Source organism: Juglans microcarpa x Juglans regia, chromosome 5S, assembly GCF_004785595.1.
Source record: "Juglans microcarpa x Juglans regia isolate MS1-56 chromosome 5S, Jm3101_v1.0, whole genome shotgun sequence".
In the NCBI taxonomy this organism is placed as follows: Eukaryota; Viridiplantae; Streptophyta; class Magnoliopsida; order Fagales; family Juglandaceae; genus Juglans; species Juglans microcarpa x Juglans regia.
Genome location: NC_054603.1, coordinates 3,138,927 through 3,146,684, shown reverse-complemented (window position 1 = coordinate 3,146,684; position 7,758 = coordinate 3,138,927).

Genomic DNA, 7,758 nt, shown 5'->3' with positions numbered 1-7,758 from the left:
CATGAGACTTCGTAACGAGCGATGCTCAGTTCCGCGCCCAGCGCGTACATGGCCAAGCATCCTCTAACCTCGCCAGCCAAAGGTCACGGAATCGGTATAAGAGCGTTACCGTCTCGTCCGTTCCCGTCGTCGCCCTGCGACAACTCAGAGGATGTCACGTCAGTCTGTTACGCTTCCGAGTGACCAGAGAAGCTCTACCGAGATAATGCCCCATCTCGGCTTGGGGTCGTGAAACACATGCACCCACGCAACAGTATCAATATCCAACAGACTTCGTGACATTACCGCATAATTTAACAAAATGATAATTTATGCATTTCAACAGTTTATTAGAATACGCATTTAAATAATTCATTTTTACAAGTTCTCAATAAACGCCGAAACACAATTCCATAAATACACGCATAGTCCCATCCGCTAATCCGGCCCAAGGCCCAATTACATTTTAAAATCCCAACAACTTTGACGGCCCAAGGCCCATTTTTTCATAATACCATTAAAGCCCAACACTTCAACAAATACAATACATTTTCATCAAACCAATAATGTACAAATAAACAACAGTTTATAAAGCCAATAAATACAACAATTTATTTATAAAATTGAGAAATTACAAATAATATTTAAATAAAGAGAAAATTACATACACACGATGAAATTGATAAAAATCTGGAAGATCACGTGAAAGGAAGTGCTGCCAACAGTGGCGACGGCGTCTCACGGCTGAAAACCGTTTCTCTCAACTCACAGGTTGTAACTAAACCAGATGAAAACTCAACAACAACCCAACCAAAATACAAGATTTTGAAAGCACAAAGAGCTCGGCAAACATCACAACACCTCACGGATTTACAAACCAAAAACCCAGAAATTTCAAGAGAAAATTGTTCTCGGATCACACCAAAAATCCCGATTAATTTATCCAAAGCAAAATCAAACACACTCCAATGGAGATCCCCAAACCATGAGAAGTCGTGGTCTACTTATAGGCCAAAAATGGCGGTTCGCATGGCGTGCGTGTCGCACGGTGGAGGAAGGAAATAACGGCAGCATGCCGTGGAGAAAAAGAAGTCCTCTCACGGACGCGTGGCACGGCGGCACTCACGGAAGCCATGCTCATCGCCACTTGCGGAAGAGCTAGTGACCGTGCGATGCCACGGGTTGACAGCAAACCTTTGGGGTGCATGCCGAACGACACGAGAGAGTGAGACGTAGGTGGAGGTGGCTCTCGGCTGGGATCTATTTTCGGCAGCAGCTGCGTGGAGATCCGGTGGGAGAAGTAGAAATGAAGAAGAAAAAGGAAGAAGAAGAATCGGGAAGAAGGGTAGCAGAGTGCTGCGCGAGAGAAGGGAATAAGATGGAGCTAGGGCTCCATCAAAACGACACCGTTTCACAATGAAGAGACTGGGTTCTCACGGGCCGCACGGCTGGGCCGTGTTCCGCACAAGGTCTGGGCCCCCTGCTGGGTTGGGCCGGATCTCGGTCACCAAAAACACACACACACACAGCCCAAATAAATAATCAAGCAAATAAAAAGCCCAAAAATAAACATAAGTCCAAAAATAAAAACAATACAAATAATTAAAATAACATTCTCTAAATTAAATTAAAATTAAATACCAAAACAAATAACATATTTAATTAACACATCAAAATAAAATAACACCTCAAAATAATAAGGATTAAAAATTCAAGGGAAACTAGAGATCTCACAACCTCCCATCCTTAAAAGAAATTTCGTCCTCGAAATTGCCAAGTTCCTAAATTGATTCCAAAACATGATACAATACAAAACTCTTAAACAAACTTGAGAAAGAATACAAATATTCAAAATTACCCGAATAAGTAAGGGTAGAACTTTCTCATGTCTGCCTCTCTTTCCCACGAAAAATTCTGGGCTAACGGATCTCCCCAAGATACCATAACTAGAGGTATTGACTTGGATCTTAATTGTTGCTCCTTCATGTCAAGGATCTGAGTTGGAACAACTTCATAAGTGAGATCAGAGCGGAGTTGAATGCTCTATGGATCAACGAAACGTGGCTCCTGCTGACCAAAGCTCTTCTTTAAGGATGATACGTGGAAAACATCATGAATTCTACCAAAATGCTCTAGCAGAGCAATACGATAAGCAACTGATCCAACCTTCTCCAGAATCTGAAAAGGGCCAACATATCTCGGACTAAGTTTCCCTTTCTTACCAAAACGCTTAACACTTTTCATTGGAGAAACTTTGAGGTAAACCCAATCACCAACCTCAAATAATAAATCTCTTCTCCTCGTGTCCGAATAGCTCTTCTGACGACTCTGCGCAGCTGCCATCTTGTCTCTTATAATTTGAACCTGATTCTTCATCTCCTGAACAATATTCGGTCCAAGTAGATTCCCTTCGCCAACTTCATCCCAAAATAAGGGAGATCGACACTTCCTCCCATAAAGGGCTTCATAAGGGGCCATTTGAATAGTCGCTTGAAAACTGTTATTATACGCAAACTCTATAAGCGACAGATGACTTTCCCAACTTCCCTTAAAATCCAAAACACAAGCTCGCAGCATATCCTCAAGAGTCTGAATAGTGCGTTCTGATTGACCGTCGGTTTGAGGATGATAAGCACTGCTGAATTTCAACATGGTGCCCAATGCTGTTTGCAAACTCTTCCAGAAGTGAGACGTGAATCGTGGGTCTCTATCTGACACTATACTCATGGGTATTCCATGAAGACGTACGATTTCCTTGATATAAATCCGAGTCAAGGTTCCCAAAGTATCAGTGTTAGAAATAGGTAAGAAATGGGCGCTTTTGGTCAACCGATCAATAATAACCCAGATTGAATTCTTCCCACTAGGTGACCTTGGAAAACCAATTACAAAATCCATTGCGATGTCGTCCCATTTCCACTCAGGAATAGGGAGTGGTTGAAGATAGCCAGCGGGCCTCTGATGCTCAGCTTTAACCTGCCGACAAGTTGTACATTTCGCAATAAACAAAGCAATGTCTCCTTTCATTCCCTCCCACCAAAAACTTTTCTTTAAGTCTCGGTACATTTTTGTACTTCCAGGGTGAACTGAATAAGGTGATGCATGGGCCTCAGACAAGATTCTTTCTTTAAATTCTGAATCTGTAGGAATCACCCTACGATTACGGAATAAAAGAATGTCATCTTTGCTTAGACTGAAATGCGCGGGTCCTTGTGACTTCTTGACTCTTTCTTTAATGTCTAACAACTTAGAGTCATTTTCCAACTCCTCAAAATCAAGAACTCGGATATCAAGAATTGAAGTCAACACCTCTTCCTGCTGAGAACTAGTGGTAAGAAGTCTCCTTATACCAGAAAGAAGAGAGTCCAACCCTGATGACTTAACCTCATCAACTGAATAAGACTTCCGACTTAGTGCATCTGCAACCAGGTTTGCTTTCCCTGGGTGATACTTAATCTCACACTGGTAATCACTGATTAACTCTAACCACCTCCTCTGTCTCATGTTAAGAATTTTCTGTGAGAAAAGATGTTTGAGGCTCTTATGATCAGTGTAAATTTCACAAGTCTCGCCATATAAATAGTACCGCCAAATTTTGAGAGCGAAAACCACAGCTGCTAACTCCAAGTCGTGCGTGGGATAATTCTTCTCATGATCTTTCAATTGGCGAGATGCATACGCCACAACTCTTCCCTCCTGCATAAGCACACATCCCAAACCAAATTTGGAAGCATCACTAAAAACTACAAACGGCTTATGAGGTTCCGGAAGTGCCAAAACAGGTGCTGTAGTTAACCTCTTCTTCAGCTCCTGAAAACTTATCTCGCATTTGTCTGACCAAACAAACTCAACATTTTTCCTGGTAAGAGTAGTGAGAGGTCCAGATAATCGAGCAAAGCCTTCCACAAACCTGCGATAATAACCAGCAAGTCCTAAAAAACTTCGAATTTCGTGCAACGTTGAAGAACGTGGCCATGCCAATACAGCTTCGACCTTACTTGGATCAACTGCTACTCCATCCCGGGACATAACATGACCAAGAAATTTAATCTCCTTCAACCAAAATTCGCACTTGTTCAGATTTGCAAAGAGTTGATGATCTCTTAACTTACCCAAAACCAATCGAAGATGGCTGGCGTGCTCTTCTGGTTCTCGAGAATAAACCAAAATATCATCAATAAAGACTTTCACAAAGGAATCTAGATAGGGTCAGAATACTCTATTCATCATATCCATAAATGCTGCAGGGGCATTTGCTAATCCGAACGGCATCACTTTAAACTCATAATGCCCATACCTAGATCTAAAGGCAGTCTTAGGTATATCCTGATCCTTTATCCTCAATTGATAGTATCCCGATTTTAAGTCAATTTTTGAAAAAGTAGTAGCACCTTGAAGTTGATCGAATAAATCATTAATCCGAGGTAGGGGTACTTATTTTTAATGGTTACCTTATTGAGTTCTCGGTAATCTATACACATTCTGAGGGTACCATCCTTCTTTTTAACAAACAACACTGGTGCTCCCCAAGGTGAAAAACTAGGCTGAATAAACCCTTTATCCACCAATTCCTGTAATTGACTTTTCAGCTCTTTCAACTCTGCTGGCGCCATTCGGTACGGGGCCTTATGAACAGGTGCCGCACCGGATTCTAGATCAATGGCTAACTCCAAATCACGAACATGTGGCAAGCCGGGCAACTCATCCACCACCACCACTAGCTTCACCGACCTCCCTAGGCCCTACCCTATCAATCTTGGGTCTTCGTTTGTCCTCGTTGAAAAGTTGGTATTTGTGACCCACGGCCACAGTGTATTTTACACTGTGGTGTTGCTCAAACGTCGCATTTTTCAACTTCGTGATCCTCGGAAAATTATTATATTGCACTGTAAGTATTTCTCCAAAGAACTTTCGTAATTTAAATGTATTTTTGCACTAACCCATTTCACTGTATTTTTGGCATGCCGGACTGAGTCCGAGGAGTTCGGGGTCGGATGGATTTGTGATTGGAGTTGTTTGGTTGGATTTGATTGGATTGGTAATTGTTGGTTTGGATATTGTGTTGGCACATGTACATTTCATCATTTCATGCATGATCATGTTTGTAAAAGAAAACTGGGTTTTCGTGTATTGCATTCATGCTCATGTACTTTGAAAAGCTATGATTTTATGTGATAATATTTTTGGTGCGTGTGTATCACGACCCCAAGCCGAGATGGGGCATTAACTCGGTGGAGCTTCTCTGGTTACTCGGGAGCGGAATATACTGAGTAACGTCCCCTGGATTGTCGCCGGGCGACAATGGGATCGGACGAGATGGTCTCGTGCCGACTCCGTGGTCCTTCTGCTGGCGGGGACTAGAGGATGTCTGGCCACGTACGCGCTGGGCGCGGAACTGGGCATCGCTCGTTGCGTAGTGTGGGTGCTTGGCCATGTACGCGCTGGGCGCGGAACTGAGCACCGCTGCGAAGCCAGGACGTGCGGATGGTCCATAGGGGAGACCATGGTGCATATGGAAATAATGCATGGTGCATTTGGAATTAATGCACTATTTTCTGGGAAAATAGTGCGAGTTGATTTTTGGGTAAATCATTTTCTGGGAAAATGTTTTACGGATAATTTGGGCCAAAATGGGATTTTGGTGTGTGTTGGAAAATTATCATTTTCGGGGAAAATGATGTTTTGTGGAAAATGCATATTTTTCATGTGCATGCATGTTAGTTGCATTTAATGCATTTTATATTACGTTGTTGTTTGGGTTATACTTACCTGCGATACCATTTTGTGGTAACGCAGATTTTGATGCTGATGAAGAGGAGGAGGGCGAGCCTGAGGAGACGGCTCCGCCTGAGGAGTGATCTGGGATCACTCGTTTGTTTATTTTAAAACTATTGTAAATTATTCTATGGATTACTGTATAACTGTTATTTAAATCTTTACTGATGTTTGATTGTAAATAAATTCTGGTACTTAGTTGACTATCCGCTGCGTTATTTTATTTGTACACTGTTGCATGCACACACACTGGCACTTCGTTGGGATGTGTGATCATGTTGTCACCATCCTGGCGTCTCGATCCCTGTGTATTTATATAAGGGGGATTGGGGTCGCCACAGATACCACATGAACCAAATAGGCATCCGCCCCATTAGCTAAGTCCCTGCTTGCTTGAATAGCAGATATAACTGCAGGTTTTTCCTTTACCTTACTTCCTGCAAACTCTAAATACTTATCCCCAGGTAGTTGGAAACTAACAATTCTGCTACGACAATTAATGCTGGCGAAATACTGATATAACCAATCCATTCCTAGAATAATGTCAAACTCAAGTAATTTAAATCTTATCAAATCTGCTTTAAGAGTCATTCCATTTAAAACCAGAGGACAACCTAAGGTAACCTTCGAACACAACACAGTTTCCCCATTTGGTAACTCACTATCAAAGACCGTGATAAAGGTTTAAAAACCAAGTCGCACATCCGAGCAAAGGTGGCAGAAATGAATGACTGAGATGCTCCCGAGTCAAATAAAGTGCAAGCATAAAAATCATATAGTCGAACTCTACCTAAAAAATTTAAAACTACCAATTAAGTCTAACCAACAAAATACCCAAATAAAGTATCTCAAATGTTTGAATAGAAATCTATACCTGTGATGACTCCAGCATTTTGGGTTTCCTGAGCTTCATCGTCTACCTCACCAGGTGTCACTGCGTAGACCCTAGCTTGAGCAGTTGGTCTTGGGGTAGTCCTCCCACCACGATAACCGCCTCGATTCGCCTGCATCATGGTAGGGCAGCTGCGAGCAAGATGTCCTGTTTGCCCGCATCTGAAACACTGAATCCCAGACATGTGGCACTCGCCGACATGCGACCTATTGCATTTGCCACATACCGGCGCTTGACCTCCCATTCGTACTCCGGTGGCCATCTGCGGTCGGGCCCCAGTCCTGGAAATAAACTTAGGTGCAGACCCCGAACTACTTCCTTCCCCAAAAACTCTTCTCTTTTGCCCCATTGGTGTAGCAACAGGATCAATAAACTCCCGCTCTGCAATCGAAGCAACCTCTACTAATTGCTGAAAAGTCAGAATTTGCAAGCAAGCAACCTGTCTACGGATCTCCCGCCGTAGACCCTCCTGAAATCGCTCGATCTGCATCTCTTCCGTAGCAATCAAATGTGTAGCAAACTTCCCAAGTTTTATAAACTTCCGGGCATACTGCTCAACCGTCATCACCCCTTGTACTAAATTGTTAAACTCTCGTGCCTTTTGTTTCCTCATAGTATTCGGGAAGAAACGATCATTGAATTCCTTTTTAAACCGCGGCCAAGATACCGCCGCAATAAATCCTAACTCCATTTCCAGAAGCTCGCGTTTGGTTCCCCACCAAGCAGTCGCGTCACCTTGCAACAGGTAACTTGCGTATAACACCTTTTGAGTTTCGGTACACCCACAGATCTCAAATGTCTTTTCGAGATCACTAATCCACCTTCCAGCACGAAGTGGATCCTCTTGCCCAGAAAAAGTAGGGGTCCTATGAGCTAAAAAGCGTTCGTACGGACAACCGTTCTGTTGCTCCCTTTGAGGCGGAAAATTCTGCTGAAGAAATTCTGTCATACGGGTTAAAGCTCTAGCCATGGCGAGATTCCCATCCGAGCGAGACAAGTCAATCTCAGGTTCCGGATGCGGTATTCCTGATCGGTCCATCTTACTGAAAAAACGTCCCTTTTTAAAACTTGATAAAATTAAAATAAAAATTCTGGTACTATACCTAGGTATT